Source organism: Ambystoma mexicanum, chromosome 10, assembly GCF_040938575.1.
Source record: "Ambystoma mexicanum isolate Mex_15411 chromosome 10, UKY_AmexF1_1, whole genome shotgun sequence".
NCBI classification, from domain to species: domain Eukaryota; kingdom Metazoa; phylum Chordata; class Amphibia; order Caudata; family Ambystomatidae; genus Ambystoma; species Ambystoma mexicanum.
The window spans coordinates 1,710,692,257-1,710,713,197 of record NC_090932.1 but is presented as its reverse complement, the minus strand read 5'-3'; the positions used below and the strand labels follow the sequence as shown (position 1 = coordinate 1,710,713,197).

The 20,941-nt window shown below is 48.1% G+C and overlaps 1 long non-coding RNA gene across 3 annotated transcripts in view; it reads left to right on the top strand.

The window, feature by feature from the left end:
- The window catches only part of LOC138492759 (uncharacterized), a 450,582-nt gene that overhangs the window by 216,212 nt on the left and 213,429 nt on the right, over window positions 1-20,941 (top strand). For all 3 annotated transcript variants that reach the window (XR_011276260.1, XR_011276261.1, XR_011276259.1), the window contains exon 5: window positions 20,015-20,084. This is a non-coding gene — a long non-coding RNA (uncharacterized lncRNA). The remainder of the gene's footprint in view (window positions 1-20,014; window positions 20,085-20,941) is intronic.

Below are 20,941 nucleotides of genomic sequence, written 5' to 3'. Positions count from 1 at the left end.
CAAAACGGAACTGAGCAACGGACGCTGCGCGCGGCTATTTGTGCACGTGGTGACGTCGGCGCCGATACGGTGGCTGTCGAGGGACATCGACTCTGCGGACGTCGACGCGCAGCGCCCTCTACAGAAAAAAATTCCGACGCCAGCAAGCTGGAGACGAATTATCTAAGATAAGGAATACATCGGAGGAACATCCCATCGAAAGAACGTTACCAGGTAAGAAGTAACTTGTTCTTTAGCATTGAGTGAGTTTATGTAGTACTGTGTGTAGTTTCTTTAGCAAGTCCAGAACATTAATTCATGTGTGTATCCTTTAAAACAATCAGTCTTTTTTGTGGCCTGCTCCTCTAAAGATTGCAAATAATGCACATGACATCCCCCCTCTCAGTTTTTAAATGTATCCTATTTTAATTCCCACATGGAGGCACTAGATTACACAACTCAGCAAACAAAACATACCAATGCTATTCATTCATAATCTAAAGCAATAGGTCACTAGCCTTTCCTTTCCATATTGCTACAGTGCCAGACATTTAAATGTATTGAGCTCAACAATAAACAGTCGAGAACCCAGTACATTCTGTTTATGAATACAGTACACATGTGTAATGTGTGTCCACTAGTATTTCAAAAGACATTCCTGTGTTGAGTGTATGCCAGAAGTGAGGCTCCAGGTGTAAGTGCTGATCATCTGTTAGGTATTACATCACAAGTGTCAATTCTGGATCATACCACTGAGCCAGTTCACCTTTTGAGAGAGCATGTGTGTGTCTGTGTCAAGAGGGCACAGGACAATTGAAAATGTCACAGTAAATATGGCGGGTTTGTGAGGATTCGGAAGGTAACACTTAGCATATAACAGAACTGAAATGAGAGAGAGAGAGAGAGAGAGAGAGAGAGAGAGGGGTGCAAGACAATATAGTGGCTAACTGGATTTATCAGAACTGGAATATGATAAGGGATCTTCAGGGAGATTAGTGATAGCTTTCGTGATGGACATCAGCAGATTATTCTTAACTCCCGTACAGTAGAGTCATGGCTTGGACATGCTAAAGAGAATGTTGTACTCAGTGTATGGCTAAGGCTAACACTGGCGCTTGTGTACTGAGACAGTCATGACTCCAAAATACTAGAGCCGAGGCAACAGAAGGCAGAGAAAAGAAGCACAAAGCAGAGTCTGTAGACAAGATGTACAAGCATGAACTTTAAAGGCACATGTGAACGCTAGTAAAGAGAAAATCATGGGACAAGAATCAGAACCCAGAACATGTCTATTAGGAAAGCAGGCAAGGAAAGCTTCCACACAAAAACCTGGCAATCTAGATTTTATGGTGTCTGGGATTCCCCACTCACTTCGTCAAAGATGGCGGCTACCTGGGCAAATGCATTGGATGTTGCTCTCTTCATGATCGGAATCTCGAGTGTTCATCAATGAAGAGTAATAGGTACTCTCCAGACTCAAGGGGTCCATAGAAGTCTACAGCGACTCTTTCCTAGAGGTGTTCTGGGATCTGTGTTGGCTGGAGCGGGATCAGAGGTTCGGGCCTGGCCGTGCATTGGCACGCTACTGAGTTCTTCACCCACCGGTCTACCATTGCATTCAAGAACGGCAACCACACATGACATCTGAGCTGTCGTTTGGTGTTGTCCGCCCCACAGTGGCCTTCGTGGGCTGTCTTGATGACTTCAGAGAGGAGAGTCGCTGGGATGACCAGTCGTCATCCTCTTAGAAGTAATGTCTTGTCCTGTACATCTAGCTCTGTGTGTACCTTGGCTAACCTTTCCATTTCATCTGTGCATGCCCCCGGGTGCCTGAGTACAGCTCGACGGTAGTCCTTCCATCTATTGTTCTCTGTCAGGCTAATTGGTAAGGCAATGAAGGGGTCAGCGGCCGAGGCTGACGCCACAGTCTCGAGCGAGATAGCTGGAGGGAGAGCATTGGATGTCACATAACTCATGTATTCAGTGTCCCCAGGTCTGGGCACGGGTTTGCCAGCTGGATGCCTTGACAGATAGTCAGCCGGGTTGTTCTCGCCCCTGGGCCGATTAATGATTTCAAAGTCATACTCATGGAGCCTGATGCCCCATCTTTCAATTCTGGGGGGGCATTTTCGTCCTGGGGTTCCCGAATAGTGACAGCAGAGCTTGGTGGTCTGTAATGAGCATGAACTTCTTTCCTATTACGAAGTTGTGGAAGTGTTTGCACGCCCACACAGCTGCCAAGCTTTCTTTCTCAGCTTGCGAGTATGCTGATTCCGGTGGGGCCAGTGCCCTGCTGGCGTATGCCACGATGTGTCTCGGATGGGCATCTGTCCCGCTGGTTTGTGCCAGTATAGCCCCGAGCCCCACTGGGTTTGCGTCCACTACGATCTCTGTGTGCCATTCTGGGTCGAAATAGACGAGTCTCCTAGCCTCAGCTAGAGCTTGTTGATGGTGTCAAACGCTGTTTGGCATTCAGTCGACCATGTGAAAGAAACATCCTTCTGTAGCAGGTGCCGTAGTGGCTCTGTGATGGTGGCGAAGTGTGGGATGTATCTGACACAGTAGCCCGCCATCCCCAGAAATTACCGCTCATCGGCTGCCTGATCTGGTTCTTGAAGGTTGTATATGTTGGAGACTTTGTCGGGGACCGATGTCATACCTTCAGCGGAGAAAATGTGCCCAAAGAACTTCAGTTTGGTTTGTTGAGGGTCAGCCCTGCTCCTTGAATGGCAGCGCAGGTTGCCCGTAGGGCTGTGTCATGCTCTTCTCGTGACTTCCCAAACACAAGAATATCGTCGCTGTAGTTGAGCATCCCTTTTATCAGTCTGATGATTTGCCTGATGGCCTCATGGAAGATTTCAGCCGCTGACGAGATGCCAAAGTTTAGGCGTTGTACCGGAAGAGTCCATCATGGGTGGCGAAGGTGGTAATGCCTCTCGACTCAGGGTGGAGTTCCAACTGATGGTATCCCTGGTTGAGGTCAAGTTTGGAAAAACGGACCGCTTTGTTAAGTTGGACAATCATGTCCTCTATCCTCGGTCCAGGGTGCGCTCTCTTTGGATGGCGGTGTTGGTCATCCTCATGTCCACACAGTCTCAGGCGCGATTACGAGTAGTGATACCCATGGGGTCGGGCCTGTTGCATGCTCGATCATGTCCTTCAGAAGCTGGTTGAGCTCATTTGACACGGCTTCCTGAAGATGAAACCCGACTCTCCTTGGGTGTTGAGGGACTGGGCGGACTGAGAGATCAATGTGTAATTTGACAGGAGGACCTTTCATTTTGCCTAGTCATTTGTATAGAAGCTGGAACTCGTTTAGTATGGTGTCTTTTGTAATGGTGTGTATCGTTGATTGGCTGTTTCCCAGGCTGCAAATCTGGTTCTGCACCTCAGGTGTAGGAGCTGTCGAGTAGATGGTGTCACTTTCCTGGACATGAATGTCGATTAGACCTAGACGGGAAGCCGTCCAATAGCTTAGGAGGCACCTTCCTTTGGTTGGGCTTCGGATCACGTGGATAACCGTTGTCATGAACCGTTCACCATGGATGAGCCGATGTTTGAATGATCCGATGGAGTGCAGCGGGATGTCAGCGCCCCATTGAAAAATCTTGGATGTGGTGTGCGCTAGCGTTGGCTTGTTGGGATCTGTTGAAATTTTGTCTCTCCCATGATGTTCACGGTGGCCCCTGAATGAACTAGAAAGCAGAACCGTCTGCCACATATTTCTACTGGTATTCGGGGTGCTTCTCTGGCTTCTCTTTCAGCCATGATGAGGTTCACGTATTCATCCTGCGTATACTGGTCATATTGGTCACCGTCGTGTTCTAGTCCATGAGGTGCCGCCATGTAGTATCCTTGACGTGATGGTGGTGGTACATCATTCCTCACTAATTTTTGGGTTTGGTCATGTGCCTCATGTTCTTGAGGTTTGTCGTCAGGGTAGAGTTCTTCTACGACCCTCACATCCCTTTTGGTCCATGTTGGTATGGACGCATCTGGTATGCCTGGTTTTGCGGCGTCTGGTTGTATGACCTGTACTGTGGCGCTGACGACACTCATGGTGTGGGGAAAGGCCTTCCCTCCCTACAGACTGACTGGAAGTGGCCTTCTCATCCACAATTTCCACACCTCTGGGTGAGTACGGGACAAGTCCCGTAGTGGGGGAAGGCCATCCTGCAGTGGTAGCACTGCTGTTGCATCCTCGGGGTCGACGAGTAGCCTGTCCCAGTATTCTTGTCACCTGCTCTGGTGGTGTTTGTCTGGATCACTGCTATCAGGTCACCTTGTCCTGTTTGGGAGTGGTGTTACTTGACATCTGAGTTGCTTGTATTTCGAGAATCCTGGCCATTTTGCTGACCTCTTCGATGGTGAGTGGTTTCTTGAGCAGTTGTTTGAGTGTCTGTGACACACATCCTTCAATCACTCGTAGGAGGATAGCTTCATCCAACGAAAATGCGTGGAATTGGCAGTGCGCCCCTTTGATTTGTAGCTTGGTGATGAACTCGTCCACTGTTTCATCTATTCTTTGGGTGCATTGATTAAACATATATCTTTCGTAGTCTCTGTTTGGCTCAATGACAAGCCTCTTGTTGAGGGCTGTGAGTAGTGAGGCAAAATCAGGGTGTTCCACCGCTGGAATGGTCTTTGTTAGTGTTTTGACCACATTTCCGACTATGTTGAGAAACATGCTGCGTAATTTGGGGAGGCCTGCTGCCGCGATTAAGTTGTTAAAGTCTTTGAGCCACTCTACCCACCGCAGGCCATTGTCAACTTGTGGGGTCATATAGAATGGGGGAGGCATTCGCCATGCAGTGGCAGTAGATTTTGTGGCAGGAGCCTGGATTGCTTGAGGCTGTGCAGCTTGGCCAGGGGGTGAACTCATGATGGCACCAGTAGAGGGAGCAGATGTAAACTGCCTGGCAAGTGGGTTCAGGTATGGTGTGAGTCAGGCACACTTCCCTTCCTGTTGATGTGCCCAAGATGGTGGCCGCACTGTATACTGGTGGCTGCTGACAGGTGGCGGTGCGCCTTGTCTCCACGTGCTTGCTACTGAGGCCTGGCACAGTGCTGGGAGGAGCAGGCTCCTTTATGGATGATCTAGTATGGGTGGGAAGCAGGCTCGTCCCTGATTCTGCCTCATTCTGCGTTCACTGTACTCAGCAGTTTAAAACGTACACTCAGGAGGCCCGCGTGCGCAGGATCGAGTGGGGGGAGGGGCGCCACCCACCCACCTGGCAGGAGCACGCGGCCTGCAGGGTGTTGTCTCTTCATCCGCTGGCGGACTGTCACGCGGGTCGGGGGCGGCGCTTCCTTGATGCGCGCCATCCTTATTATGAACTGGAGGCCGTAGTAGGAGGAGGAGGAAGGCAAGGGGCCTCATTACGACCCTGGCGGAAGACCATGCTGCTATTAGCACCATGGTCCATGCCGGTAAGTTACCGACTCCGCCATGGCAGAATGGGGAATTACCACCCCATTCCGAGGTTGGCGGGGCGGTAATTCCCCATGCCGCCATGGCCCTTCCCCATTCCCATTTTTGCCCCATAGGGCTCAATGGGAATGGGGAAGGCGGTAAGTACGGTGCCGCAAATTGCGGCACCGTTCTTAGCACCAAGGTCCCTTTGCGGGTCCCTACTTTAACGGCTGATAAAACCAGCCGTTAAGGTCGGGTCCCGCAAAGGGACCTCGTAATTAGGCGCTAAGTGGTTAACGGCGCCGTTAACCACTTATCGCCTGGGTCGTAATGAGGCCCAAGGCCCAGGATCGGGCGTGCCGCTCGAGGAACCGGCTTCAGGAGGGCAGCCGCGGACACAGCTCAGGCAGCCGCGTTGGAATAGCGTGGCAGGATCACACGTGCTGAGGAGGAGGAGGTCTTTGGTGTGTGAGGTATAAGCCTTGTCGCCAGTTGTTAGGGCTGGAAGGCCCTGCATAAATAAATGGAGCGCACACCGGTGGACTGTACATCTTACTTTATTCACAAACTAACTCCCCCTCCCTCCTCTCACGTCATGTGGTCACGTGACCCACTTCACATGGGCTTGTCTCTATCTTAGAGACGCTGAGCCCAATAAAATGAGGAGGGTGAAGAATTTAGACATGCAGAAATTTCAAAGGGCAGAATAAAGGACTGCCATGCCAAAAGCAACATCCGGAGCATGGGAAGTATCCAAAGAGTAATGCTTGGTAAACGTGAGTATGGATGACCACGTTACAGCATCACAGATGTTCTTAATAGGTACACCTCTCTGCAGAGCAGACGAAGTGGCCATACCGCTGGTGGAATGAGTACATAAACCCTCCGGAGGGTCCTTGCCTGCCAGTCTGTAGCACTCAGAGATAGCCAGGATGATCCATCTAGACAAGGTCTGTTTGGAAACAGCCTGGCCTAGTCTGCGTCCAGTATACGCTATAAAGAGTTGGTCGTCCACTCTCAATTTGGACATCCTGGAAACATAAAAGCTTAGCACCCTCCTAGGGTCCAGCCGATGTAGCCCTTCCTCCTCCTTACTAGGATGCGGGGGAGGATAGAATACTGGTAGCACAATTTTCTGCTGTTGGTGAAACTCCGAAACCACCTTAGGCAAAAAGGAGGGCTTCACCCTCAATAAATCTCTGTCCTTGTGGAATATGGTAAAGGGTGGCTTGGAAGAAGGCGCTTGCAACTCGCTCACTCACTGGTGACGTGTGACCAAAGCCTTCAGAGCAGTTTTGAAGCAGCTGTTTCAGAGGCCGAAGGCACAGAGGCCGATGCTGGAGCTGACTTGGCACCTCTACCTCGTCCACCCCGAGGGAACTTAGGTTGGCCCTTTGACTGGCCATTCCTCTCACCTTTCCAAATGAGGAGTAATAACCAAAGGATCTACCCCTCCATGGTTGTCCACTAGCATGAACAGGCTGAGGTTACCTAAAGACTTGGCGGCTGCCTTAGAGGTCTGCAACTTCTCAGCCTTGCTGCCAAAAAGATGAAACCCGTCAAATGGCATGTTGAGAAGACGAGCCTGCACATCGAGTGCAAAACTCGACTTCCGCAACCACGCAAACCTGCCTATCACGGTGCTCATGGCTATGGATCTGCTGACACTATCCGCAGAATCCCATCCAGACTGGAGGGACTCACACATGGCCTCCTTGCCGTCCCTAACAATAGCTAGGAAGCCATCCCTCTCGTCCCCTTCTGGAATATGCTCTGCCACCATGGAAATGCACTTCCACAGAGTGTACAAACATTTTGCAAGCGCACAGGTGGAGTTGGCAGATTTCAACGCCATACTCCCCACCGAAATTACCTTCCGTGCCCATCAATCTACGCGCTTATCGTCTCTATCAGGAGGGATGGTAGGGTATGCGACCTGCTTCGAGGTAGCCCTAGCTGCCTGGACCATAAGACTCTCGGGAGTGGGATGTTGTGACAGATAGCCGGGTTCGCTACTGGAGGGGCGGTATTTTCTTGCCAAAGATTTGTCCACCGCTAGATTAGTTTCCGGGGTCTACCAATTCCTGGCCATCCTTTTTTGCAGAGCCACATGGAATGGTAACACAGGATCCGTAGGCGCACCCCTGTCCAAAATATCCTTAAGATCATCCTGATCATAAGGTGCTGGAGGTCTGGACCAGCCTAAGTATTCCACCACCTTGGACATAAGGTGCCTATTTGAAGAGTCGGCATGCTCCCCAGGCTCTGGCCTGCCGAACTCCAGCTCAGGAGGGGTATCAATACCAGATGCGTTATGTAGAGTGTCACTCAGGTTCTGCATCCTGCTCTCCTCTAAAATGAGGCACTCCGGCACATTAGGTGTCCCATACTGGAGTCCAAAGGGAGCATCCTCCTCATCCGTATGTTTCTTCTCAAAAATAGATGTGCGGTTCCTAAAAAAATCCTTTTTAGGAAGAGGGACACAAAATTTGTCAGGCATGGAGGTCAGAGTCTTGGAAAGTGTCGAAGTCATCGAATTAGACTTAGCCAAAACCTTCCTAGGCGGGGCAATAGGCCCAGGGGGCTGAGCCGGTAAAGTAGGCCCCACCGGCGTCGACGGCTTCAATGTCAATGGCTTCAACAATGGTGCCGAAGGCCTGACAGGCATCGAAATATAACCGGCACCAACGACTGCATTGACGGCTTTGAAGGCCTTGACGAAGTCAGACCCCGTGACCTATCGCTCTGCTTCCAGTGATCCCTCGAAACCTTGTCTCAAGGTATCGAGGGTTCTCAATGGGAATCATGCCGAGTACCCGGGCTCAAGGGCACATGAGTATCAGGCCTAGACCACTCCTTGCTGGCTTCTACAGAAGGCACGGACAGAGCTGTGCCCTGCTTCTCAAAAATCTTAAGCATCTCCATACGGAAAGCTTCCCACTCCGCCGGCTTCGATGACTTGGAGTGGCATATCACCCTCTCAGGGGTCCGCCTGACAAAGAAGAGCAAGGCGACCGTTGGTGCCTTTGCTTCTACCCCTTCGACGAAGACAAAGGGTGGCAGGAACCACTACGAGAACGTGAGCGCTTGGACTTCTTCCGACGAGGAGACTCGCCCCTCGACTCACCGGTCAAAGCCCCAGCCGGTCGGGATTTACGGAGCTTGGAAACCTTGCCTACCTGTAATTTCCCCTTTCGTTCCCGCAAGGCCTTTCCTGTCATGGCTTGACATTCGTAGCAAGAATCCGTCTCATGGCCCTCGCCCAGGTACCACAGACAGACTCTGTGCGGATCCGTGATCGACATCTTCGAGCCACACTCCTTACACTTTTTGAACCTGGAATGAGGAGTCGTCGAGGTGGAAGGCAGACATTGTCAAAGAATAAGCAAATAACGGTACTTCAGAAGTACGAGGTGTGCAGAGTTTCACGAAGCAATCACGTTTGCAGAAAAACGGAACTGAAGGCAACGGGCGCCGGGCATGCTACTTATAACATCCGATGACGCCACCCTTTTAAAAAAAACCTTCTTTATCTATTTTCAACGTACAATCAACCCCTTCCCCTGCTTCTGTCCCCCCAACCTTCACACCCCCCTCCCTCGTCCAAGACTCACAGTAATTCAAATCCGGTTTCTATAATGTGTAACAGTTGTCCGTAGTGTCTCGAAATTCCATTATTGCCCTGTGTTTATTTCCTTATTCGAACTCTTGCGGTTCAGCAACCCTTATCATATTATGGCTGGTCTATAAGTAACATCACACATGTACCTCGGGGGATCATGCCTGTTGGGTGACATCCACTAGATATTGCCTGAACGGCAGCCAATCGTCAATCGGTTATATACACGGTAGCCAGGACGGTACAAACTGTGATACATAGGTCAGTGAGCCATGGCGTCTTGCTCGTGGAGCCAGTGTTTTACTTTACTTTTGAAGGAATGGAGGGCGGGGACATTCCTGAGTTCATTGGGTAAGGAATTCCAAAGCTTCGCTGCAAGGACTGGGAAGCTCGAGCCTCTGGCACTTTGAAGCTTGAAACTAGGGATGATGAGAGTGTGCGCTTGTGCAGATCTTAGTGGTCTGGAAGCTGTGTGTTGGGCAAAGCGCGTAGATAGGTAAGCCGGGGCAGCGTTATTCTGTGCTTTGTGACTAAGAACAAGTGTTTTGAGGGCGATACGCCGTGCAATGGGAAGCCAGTGTAGGTTGCGTCTGATGGAGGAGATGTGGGCACGCCTGGCTATGTTGAGAGCGGCCCTGATGGCGTTATTCTGGGTTACCTGTAGTTTATCAATGTTTCTTTGGCTAGTTCCGAGGTAAAGGGCATTGCAGTAGTCGATTTTGGATAGGATGAGGGTTCTGGCGAGAATAAGGCAGTTGTCAGTTGTTAAAAAGGGAAGGCAGGCTGTGATCAGATTGTCAGAATCCTCTGTGTACCCTGTCCTTAGGAAAATCTGTAGTGATCTCCATGTGTTAGCGCTGTTCTTTCCCAATCATTTCAGTCTGTTGTATAAGTCCTTAGCACTATTTGGAATGAATTAATTAAATTCCCATCTTAAGAGACACTCGGCGTGAAGGGGTTACACTTGCAAAGTAATCTGTTTCGCAGGCGGCATTCCTCTTTTCTAGCCACTAAAATATACTCTCAGTAAAACTTGTCATTTTCCTTTTCAAACCGATTTTCCCTGTGCAACTGCTTTCATTTTAAAATAGATTTAGCCTTTCCCTGTAAGAATCCCATACTGTCATCCCTTCAGAGTTACCCTTTCACTTTCATATCATACCTGTGAGGTGCCTTTGAACTTTAGCACTCTGTTGGGCGTCGGCCTCTCCCCCTCTATCTAGGACTCTATAGTTTAGCCATTTTCGCACCAAGCAGGATTCCCGAAATCTAGGCATTCAGCCATACTGTGATTAGCTGCAAAACATATAACCCACTAACCCAAAAAAGCTCTAAACTTTCTTCATACTTAACTCGCTCAAAAAATGAACACAACCACCTCTCGCACCGCAAGCCGCATGCACTTCACCACACCGCTACAACACATAAACCACACCAACAGCACACGAGGACTGACATCGCTCTGATACTCGCACCAAAAGCTCAGCATGCAGTGTTCACTGAGTTGAAGTGCCAACAGAACACCACTCCTCTCACTATCCTATTCCCTCTTCACCCTACTAACCCATCCCACCTTCTGGTTTTCAGATCCGCCAGAGTGCCAGGGGACCAACTCCGTTGGTGACGGTGCGCGGTACAAATACCTTTAACATTTAACATATCATACCTGTGATGTTCCTTTGTACTTTAGCATCAACATACGAATTCCGATTTGCCTGTTTAGCCCAAATTCCAAGCCGTTTTGCTATTTTAAACCTGTGAAATGAATTAATTGCAATTTCTCCAAGTGGGATTTTGCTGCACTGTGTTTTCCTTCTGAAGTCGATGTTCTGTACTGTATGCCCGTTGTTAGTATATTGTCTGATAGTTTGCTCATTTTCTTACTTCTTTGATACAGCCATACTCACTTTTGCCTTATTCATGCAACCGCACATGTAAACAAATATTTAGTAATTCCGAGTGCTATTATGCTCAATTTCAAGAGTTTTCAATCCATTTTTGCCTCCCATTCAGTGGGGGAAGGTTGGATGTTCATTCATATGCCTAGTATACCTGACTCCTTGCTACTCCTTTCTACCCACACAAAATTTGGTTAACAGGGGTTTGATGGAGTGTTGCAGGGGGAAATATTATCTGTGGTGCTATCTGAAACTACTACCTGAAAAGTAATATTGCTTTTATTCAATTGTGCATTGTATATCTCATGTAGGAAGGTCAAACTAAATGTATTCTATCAATTTACAGTATAATTATCACCACACTGGTGATTGCTGCCCTATATTGAATGAATTTGATTTTTATTAAAAATAAAAATTTAAATAAATATTTCCTTATTACACACCGGCCTGGTTCATGGTCCATTACGACCCGGGGTATTTGTAAAGGGGGGTGTTAGACGGATGGGGTGCCTTCTCAAAATGAATTCGTAATAAATGAAGTAAAAGTGTTTTCTTGTGGGCCACATCCCTTGCCAGTGGAAAGAGTCCTGGTTAGGAGAGTGCCGTGCCTTTAAACCCTGTACAAGTGGGGGCTTGTGCCGGGATTTGAGATAAGTGTTGCCACCCGTGACAGCTTAACACAGCCGGCTAACCTAGAAAAGGTAGGGATACCTTTCGTGGTTAGAAAACTGTGTTACACTGTAAAAGCGCCTTCCTAAAACTTAGACCCTAAGAATCAGGCCTGTGTGTAAAAATAAAGTAAAATCAACCCTGAACTAGAGAAAAAGCAACGGAATACAGATTTGTCCTTATATACATAATTTAATAAAGGAAGAACACTCTTCATAATTAGCACATTGGAGACACACATGGCTAGGCAGAACCTTCTGCATAAACTATTCGTTAGAGGAGAGAGGGCAGAGCAAGATGAGGAGGCTTGGCTAGTAGAAATGATGCAACAGGTCACCGCCATGAACATGGATGTGTGGCAATGTGATAGCCTGTTACATCAAGCCTTGAGAAAACTGTGTATGACTCCAAACATTAAAGAGGAACAGGATTAAAATGGTCCGATACACAGCCTACATATATCTCCACATGGGAGTTATGGAGGAAAAATATGAAGAAAATAGAACCCTTGCGCAAAACCAATCTGAGCTCTTAACCCAAATCCAGGCTGAATAAAAATGAGTGGACGAGAAATTGCAAAAGAGCCAAGATACTGAGGCGGAATTTAAAAACTACATCAAAGAGCTAAAACAGGACTTGGTCGTACAACAACAAAATAATTCAGACCAAGAGGCCTAATTAGATGCATTAAAAGAGGAGTGTCAGGAAAAGGTTGAGTCTCTGGAAGAGAGTCAACAGAAACGAAATCAACAACTAAATATAATAAAGTTTGCTCAGAACAAATAACCATGTTATCAAAGCAGATTGAGAAAGTGGAAGAGGAAAGTAATACATTAATTATTAAAGAACTCCACTCGCAAACAGAATTTGATCAAGAACGCCAGAAATTAAATGCTATCAAGCAACAAAGGGATGACTTGGCTGAACAAAGGGGCGCTCTGTATCAAGAAAAAGATGCCCTCTGTCAGGAAGTGTGCAACCTAAAAACAGAACTACAGAAAAGAGAGTTAGACCTCCAGAAACTGAATGAACTAAAAAAAGAATATGAAAGTTTATTGGGGCACACCAGACAAGTGGAAGGTGCTCCTGAAGAGAGCACCCAAACTAAAAATGCGCAAACTCAGAAGATGAAGCAACAAAAATTGTCTCAGTATTCCCAGACCATACAGGCAGCACAAAAAGACAATGAGGCCCTCTGTGAGGAGAACAGTGGACTCCGGAGTTGGGTAACAGCTCAAGAAAAGGAAATAGAAGTAAGTCAATCCCTGATAGTAGAGCAAAAGGCTCAGGCCTTTGCCTACCGTCAGGCAATAGTGGATGAGAAGGAGAAACTGGAGCTGTTATAGAAAGAGTATGCTAGGCTGTATCCAAACTTGAGGGACCCCGAACAAGCAGAGAGGGACAGGGCAACCCCTGAAAACAGTGTGATGCCCTCTGTACTAAGGGCCTCAAACCCATTGACCACTTCGTATGCACAAGGCACTGCGCACTTTAAGCCCACAGGTTCACATGAACCCAAAACCATGAGGCAGCCAGACTTAAACAGGCCTAGCATGATTGAGCAGGTAGGCCACCGCCCATCAGAGATTGATGGACAGGCTGGATGAAATATCTGATCAGGAAGACTCCTATGAGAAGAAACTCAGAGAGCTAGACCTACAGAAGCATCACTTACAAAGGAACCATTTGGTTCACTTTGCAGAAAAACAGCATTAAATCAGGTCCCTAAAGAGCATTCTGAAGACCTCCACCCAATCAGGGCAGTGGGGGGACCCTCCACTTACCCTGGAAGCAGAGAGGAGGCAGACGACTACTCTTCTGTTCGAAAGAGGGAGTCAAAGGGGAGTGACCCAGATAGCCCAAGGTACAACAGGGGAGAAGAAACTAGGCCCCACCATTCTGCGAGCCACTCACAACTCAAAGAATCATGGAGTGCCTAGAAGATAATGAGGAGACCTCAAACAGTAGCAGCTCTGAGTCTGAGGGCGAGTGGACTCGGGTGACGCAGCAAAAGAAGGGCAATAAACAGAAGAGAGCTCTGGTGAAAGACCACATTAGACAGATTAAGGCTATTGGGAATTTTATAACCCTGTATCACAAAAATGCAAAATATTCTGTCTGGGAGCATCTGGAACTATATGAACAAATGATTGACTTTAACATTAAAAATAGCCAAAATTGCATACACTATGCCAAATGGACGTTCTCTCTGGTGTACTCCAGCTTCTTTGCTGGACTGGAAGACCAAAACCATTCAAGGTGGTCCACCTATAAGGCGGCCATCTTGAAACACTTTTCCGCCCACAGAAACACCCAGGAGGCTCGAAAAGTGGCCTACAATCTGCAATGAGAGAGGATCAGGCCCCAAGAGAATTTGTGCAGGAGCTAAAACGCGCCTTTGCACAAACTACCAGGAGGGTGCGCACGAATAGTAGAGAATTTATAACCATCTATTTTCATGCGCTCCCAAAATATATAATGACCCAGCTGGTGAGGGATTTTCATGACGACAGGACCCTGGACTGGGTAATAGAGCATGCTTCCCGGATCTATGAGGTCCAAAATCCTGCAGAAAGCAAAAACCAGACAAAAAAAACCCAAACCAACCAACAACCCCGCTGCTGCTAAGGGGGCAGAGGTGAAGGTTGCCCCCATTTTAGACCTTGAAATGGGGGGTGGGCGTAAAAACACACCTTCCCAAAACCAGCCAAATCAGAGGCAAAGAAGGCCTGCTAATCAATCAGCGGCAGGTGGTACTCAGGTAGGTAATCCCCCAAATCCTGGGTTACGTTTCTTCCCCCGGTACCTTCCAAACCCCAACCTGTAGGACAACCCTCCTTTCTTTCCCCTCTTTCAGGAGTCCAGACCACCCAATTCAGGAGAGGCGAGGCCAAGGGAATCTCCAATACCCAGGGTACTACGGGAGAAGGGATAGTTACCCTTCCCGAGAACAACCTAGGTTTTAACCAAGACCCCCGTACCAGCCGGAGCGGGTGTCCCAACTGGAGCGCCAGGTCCAGAACCTCACACAGGATCTGAGTCGCATGTTGAGGGCTCAGCAGAACCCTCAGATGAACATGGCGGCTCAGAACCCCGCAAACCAAGGGTCTGGCACCCCGGGACAATGACGGGGAGAGAACCCCAACAACCCACAGGTTCCAGAGGAGGAAGCACGGGAGGAAAGGGGGTGCAAAGCCCTAGAGGAAGCTTCCATCCTCACCCGTGAAAAGCCCCTGGACACCCTGGAACCGGAACTAAAATCTCGTACCCCCGAAAATCTGCAACCAAGGGGACAGAGGGTGGGTAGGAGAAACAAAGAAATCAAAAAGACCCATTTTGTGGAGGAAGTCCGTGTCCTCCAGTTTGAAGGGGAAGAATCCTTAGAGGATTCTGGGAAGACAATCTTCTCCTTCAGGGATGGGGGAGTTCCTCCCAAAGAGAAATGGGTCCCAAGAGACCTGAATGAAGACTGGGTGGGTTTGGGGACAGATTCAGAGTCACCCATCCCTGAAACCCAGAATTGTCATCCTGAGAACAAAATATTAATGGAGGGATCCTCCCCACAAACTGGTTCTAGTGACCGCCACCAGGTAAAGGGGGAACAGCACAGAGCTAAGGGAAAAAGGGGATTCCAAAATCCCACATTGTCGGAGTCCAAAATAAAGAAATTGAACGCCCTGCTTGCCCAAAATGCTCATTACCTTTGCCCCATGGAGGAGAAAGGAGGTAGATTCTACGCCCCCGCCCGAGTGCAAGGGCAATGTGCATTTTCAGCACTGGTGGATACTGGATCTCAGGCCACTCTTCTGTCCAGAAGGGCCTCTGAGCAGCTAAATTCAGGAAGGGGGAAGAGACACCAGATCCCTCTCACCCCTCTTCCTGGACAACTCCAGACTGAATGAAATTCCTGTTGAGGGGACTGCGGATTTGGAAATTAAAATTGGGCGACATAAGGTGAAGCACCCGGTCATAGTCATGACTCCAGAGGGGTCTGTTCTCGCCAGAGTGTGCCTGAACAATGGAAAGAGCTTCATCAGCGAAGCCATGTTCAGAAAACTCCCAAAAGATCCAACTATTACAACATTTAAATTGATTGATAAGTGGGAAATGGGCCTGGAAACTCCCAATTCCAAACATCTCCTGCCTAGCAGGTGTATGCTCAAAAGTTCTATAGGGGACAAAAGCATAGAGCATAATTGCTGGGTCGTGCGAAATGTCCCAGCTGCATTCTATTTAGGCAGTGACATTCTCAATCGGTTTGCAATTTATTTGGACCTTATAAATTACAAGGCCTGGTCCCGACTAGGGGGCAATCCCATGGGCTTTGATGATTTTGAAAAGGCGTTTCGGTCAGCTCAATTGCTGCCGTATGCAGTTGAAGTTCAAATTGGAGAGGAGGTCACCATCCCAAGAAGGACCCGACAATTCCCACTTGAATTCAAAATTAAAAGAGGACAGAAACTACAAAATCCAGACGCATATGTACATCTCAATGTCCATCTTCAACAACAGGGGTTGGGGTTAAACCCAACACCATTGTTCAATGTAGAACACAACACCATTCCAATAGGGGTAGATAACAGCGACCTCAGGAGTATCAATCTGGGAGCAGGCACCATTATTGGAATGGCGGTTGATGACGAGCATTTTCCATGATCTAGGAAATGAACTGATAGGACCAATCCCCAATGACTGCTATGACAATGACAGTGACAATGACATACCACCGGAAAGTATCTTCAGCCGGCAAGGGGGACATTTCCTGGTGTACTCTTCCTGCCCTTACGGGCATCAGGAAGGATGAGGTGATCTTCCAGGTCCACAATGACTGCCTCTCCTACCTGAAACCCTCTGTCCAGGTCAACACTTTAACCAGAGACCTCTCCACACAGCTGGAGGAGGCCGCTGAGATTGCGAAACCCGAAGTCTTTCCAGGCTTCAGGCAGATGGTTGAAGAGCGGGTCAACCTTGCTGATGCTTGTGAGACTGAGGAACAAAAGCAAAAGTTGAAATAGGTGTTCTTAGATTTTCAAGATATCTTTGCTGTGGACTCGTATGATTTTTTTTGTTGCACCGAGATACATACTACCACAATTCCCACGGACCCTGGGATGGCTCCTGTATTTGTGAGGCAATATCGCTTGCCTCTCGCATCTATGGAGTCCCTGACAAAAATTATCAAAAACCTAGAGTTCTGTGGGATAATTTGTCCAGTCCACAGCACCTTTAATAATCCGGTGCTGGGGATTTTAAAGCCAAATGGACAATGGAGACTGTGCGCAGACCTTAAGGAGCTGAACAAATGGGTCCACATGTCCCGATGGCCTCTTCCCTACATTGACCAAGGGCTGGCCCAGATCCAGGGGTCAAAGGTATACACCGCTATTGACCTGACAAAGGGATACTGGACCGTGCCGTCAGTAGGGAGGACCAATACAAGCTGGCCTTTAGCTCCGGGGGGCAGCTGTACACATGGACCCGAAATCCCTTCAGATACATAAACTCCAGCAACAAATTCAACATCTTCCTACACAAGGCCATGCCCAACTTGGGTGAAAGGGTTAACCTGGCCTATGTGGATGATGTCTTGATTAAAAGCTCAATTGTGGAGGAACACATAGCGGAGATCCGCTATGTTCTGACCCAGTTGAGGGTTGCCGGAGCAAAACTGTCCTTCCACAAGGCACAGTGGTGCAGGACCCGTGTCAGCTTCTTGGGACATGAAATAACCCCGGAGGGTCTCTGTCCCCAGGAGAAGAAAGTGGAAGCACTACTAAAACTGAAAGATCCCAACCCTCTGCGTGAACTAAGAAGCCTCCTTGGACTGACTAATTACAGTAGGAAGTTCATTGAGGATTACGCAGAGGTCACAAGACCCCTGATCCATCTGTTGATTGGGGGGTTACGTGGGAGTGGGGTCCAGAACAAGCCGAGGCAGTAAAACAACTCAAAAGAAGTCTCTCACAAGCGCCTTTTCTAGCTTACCCTGTGAAAAACAAGGAGTTCTTCTTGGAGACGGGGTTCTCGAATACATGCTTGACAGCAGTATTATAATAAAATCATGACAAGGTCAATAAAGTAATCTCCTATGCAAGCAATACTTTATCCTCTGTGGAAGAAAGATTCAACGATTGTGAGAAGGCACTCCTGGTAATGGTGTGTGCATTGAAAAATGACCACCCGTTTATCCAGGGGGAACACATCCTAGTGGATACTCCACACCAGCCTTTGCAATACCACCAAAGCAACAGAATCCGGGCACAAAGTCTATGAAGAAGACACATGTCAGGGGATGCCCACAGTTTATGTGGACGGGTGCTCCTACCATGTTGACAACAATGGGGAAAAGGAACTGGTGGCCGGCGTGGGGAATGCCCGGGTGAATGATGCCCCGGAACCCTCCGCTGGGTACAAAATCAGTCCCCAAAGTAGTCAAGTGGCAGAGTTGATGGCAGTTTACCAGGCCATCCTCACTTCCGTGCAACACCCACTCCACAAACTGGTCATTATCACTGGTTCAGATTATGTCCAGAACGGGTTTGTGGAGCACCTGATTAATTGGAGAACCAGAGGCATGCTGTTTGCAAATAACAAACCACTTAAACATGGCAAGCTCATATAAACTTTTGATGATCTGGTCACCTCTAACACCTCTAATGGAATGACCATCTATTGGAAAAAGATTAAGGGTCATTCCAGAATAGAGGGGCCAGACAAAACTGGAAACTACCTGGCTGATCAGCTGGGTAAAACCAGAGCCATTCAGGGGGATCTCCTGAGATCGAGTCCCTGTTGGGGGAAATCTAGGTCACTGCTGTCACCAGGTACCAGACAAATGCTCACAATGAACTCTCAACTGACAAGTGGAGTAAGGAGACCCCAGATGCTGATTTAATCGTGGCACAAAAGGGGGATCCGATTATTGGGAAATTCTATCAACACATTGAGGACCCTGAGAACTTTCCTCTAATGGAATACGATTATATTGGGAAAGAGGACCTCAGGGAGTTGACGAAGTGTCCCAAAATGTTCTGAATCCAAGACGGTTTGTTGGTCCATTTCTGGATGTGACCAGTGGATGGTACCTACCTCATTCCGAACCCTGATGTTAAGTCATACCCATGACACGGCCACAGCCAGTCATCAGGGGTTTCATACTACTCTAGAAATCTTGCGGGAGGTTGCATACTGGCCACACATGGGGCAGGACCTCGACCAATATTTCAAGGGGTGTCTTGTGTGTGCACAATTTCAGCCAAGTTCACTCACCCACGGAGCCCCCCTCCAGAAGAGGGGGATGACACTGCCTTGGTCAGATTTACAAGTAGATTTCATCTGGCCCGTGATTCGCTCCTCTAGGGGGAACAAGTACATGTTAACCGTAACGTGCTTGTTCACCAAATGGGTGGAATGTCTCCTGGCCCCAAATTGCAAGGCAGAAACAGCAGCTGCCATGATGATCAACCACATCTTCTCGCATTCTGGCCTACCCAAAAGGTTTGAGTCAGACCAAGGAAGTCACTTCACCAGCGAAATGATGACAAAGATGTGGGAGATACTTGGGGTAAAAAGGAAACTTCATATTTCATACCGCCTTTCCGATAGTGGGGGATTTGAGAGGTACAATAAAACAATTGTGAGCATTCTAAAAGGTTTGTGGCAGATTCTGGGCCAAGTTGGGACATCCGATTACCGCTTGTCCTGATGGCCATCAGACCTACACCAGCTTCTGCGAACAAAATGTCTCCATTTGAGCTAATGACTGGACGAAAAATGGTGCTACCTCAGCATCTGCTCTATAGAACACAAGATGGCAGACTGAAACTCTTTAAAATGAATACACAATGTTTTCTCTGTGGGAGGGCGGCACCCCCCCACCCTAAATAAGCAGCCGCCACTGGACGTGCCCCTCTGCTAGTATGTCAGGCCCTGCCAGGCAGCCACGGATATTTTTTCATTTAATGAACAAGCCTGTAGCCAACGCTAATGCACTGCGTGTTTCGGATGGCAGACTGAAACTCTTAGCACCGACACCCCGCAGCGGGGGCATGTCCCGAGATACTGCACACCCTTACACACCCTTGCGTCTGCATTCCATTCACTCTCCCTTCCTCCCCTTGGACTCCCCCACGCCCCAGATACCTGAATGAGAGGCAGGGCCAGTTGGCTGAGTGGAAGTGAAATTGCCACAGCAAACTTTATTAGCATACATATAGTCAGGAGTTATCTTACAGGTGTTCTTTTTTGCCGATACCCTCAGGATTCTGCGCTGAGAGTAGCATCCTTACCCCCTCCTTGCGGAGACGTCGAGGGCCCCGTCCATCCCTACCCATGAATGAGACTCAGAGCCAATACGTAGGTTGTGTGAATTACAACGAGAATCCACTTCTTTTATTTTTTTAACAAGTATTTTCTTTCTCTTTCTCTCTTTTATAGATTGAAAAGGATACGTCTTTTCTTGAATGAGGTGAACTTCAGAAGGAATATGTGGCCACTTTAAATTCAGGTAAGAGTCTATTGATGTATGTTTCAAACTTTTCTTTCATTGAACTCTTTAAAACTATGACTTTAATGTCTCTTTTCTTTGGGTTTTCTTACTTCTTGTTTTTAATGCCTTCTCCACTGAACTGTCTATGTCTCTCCCTCTGTTATCACTTTCTTAACTCCCTTGTGGTTTCAGAACTCTTGTTTGCATAAGTCTCTTAGTTGCTGCAAGTGATATGTATATTGGATTGTCCCTTCACATGTTTTCTATTTTTGCTGATATCTTCCTGTTCTAGCACACTGAAGCTGGACAGCTTGGGAGCAGCTCTTTCATTATTTTCACTTGTCAAAACTTGGTCTTCTGGTATGGATGCTATTGCATCCTTTCAAAGCGATTTATACTTCCTCTCTCTCGCTCTCTTTCTGAGCAGTAACTCTCTCGCCCTTTACTTTGCCCTGCTTGACTTCGCCTTCTCTCATCAACGTTGGGTGAGACATATGCTTACTTTCATCCAGTCTGTATCTCCCCTTCACTGTCTCACTGACTCTTTAACTCTTTAAAAATAATGTTGGCGCAACGGCGCTTATTTCATAACTTCAATATACCCTGAAGATCTCACTCGACATCCGTGAGATCTTCAGTAAGTGCGCAACGGCGCTAACTTCAACAGTCACCCTGCGACAACGGCCACTCGAATCCCCTCTCTCCTTAACGTTGAACACGAAGCATTCGCTCTCTCTCTCTCTGTTTCACTCACCTCCGATAGCTTTGTGTATTGTAGATTGGAAATCTAAAAGCCGGCAGCGTGAAGCTACTTTGTTTCGGCTCGTCAGGAATCACCTCGTCAGTTTCCCCATTCGTTGTCAGACGGCTTTGAA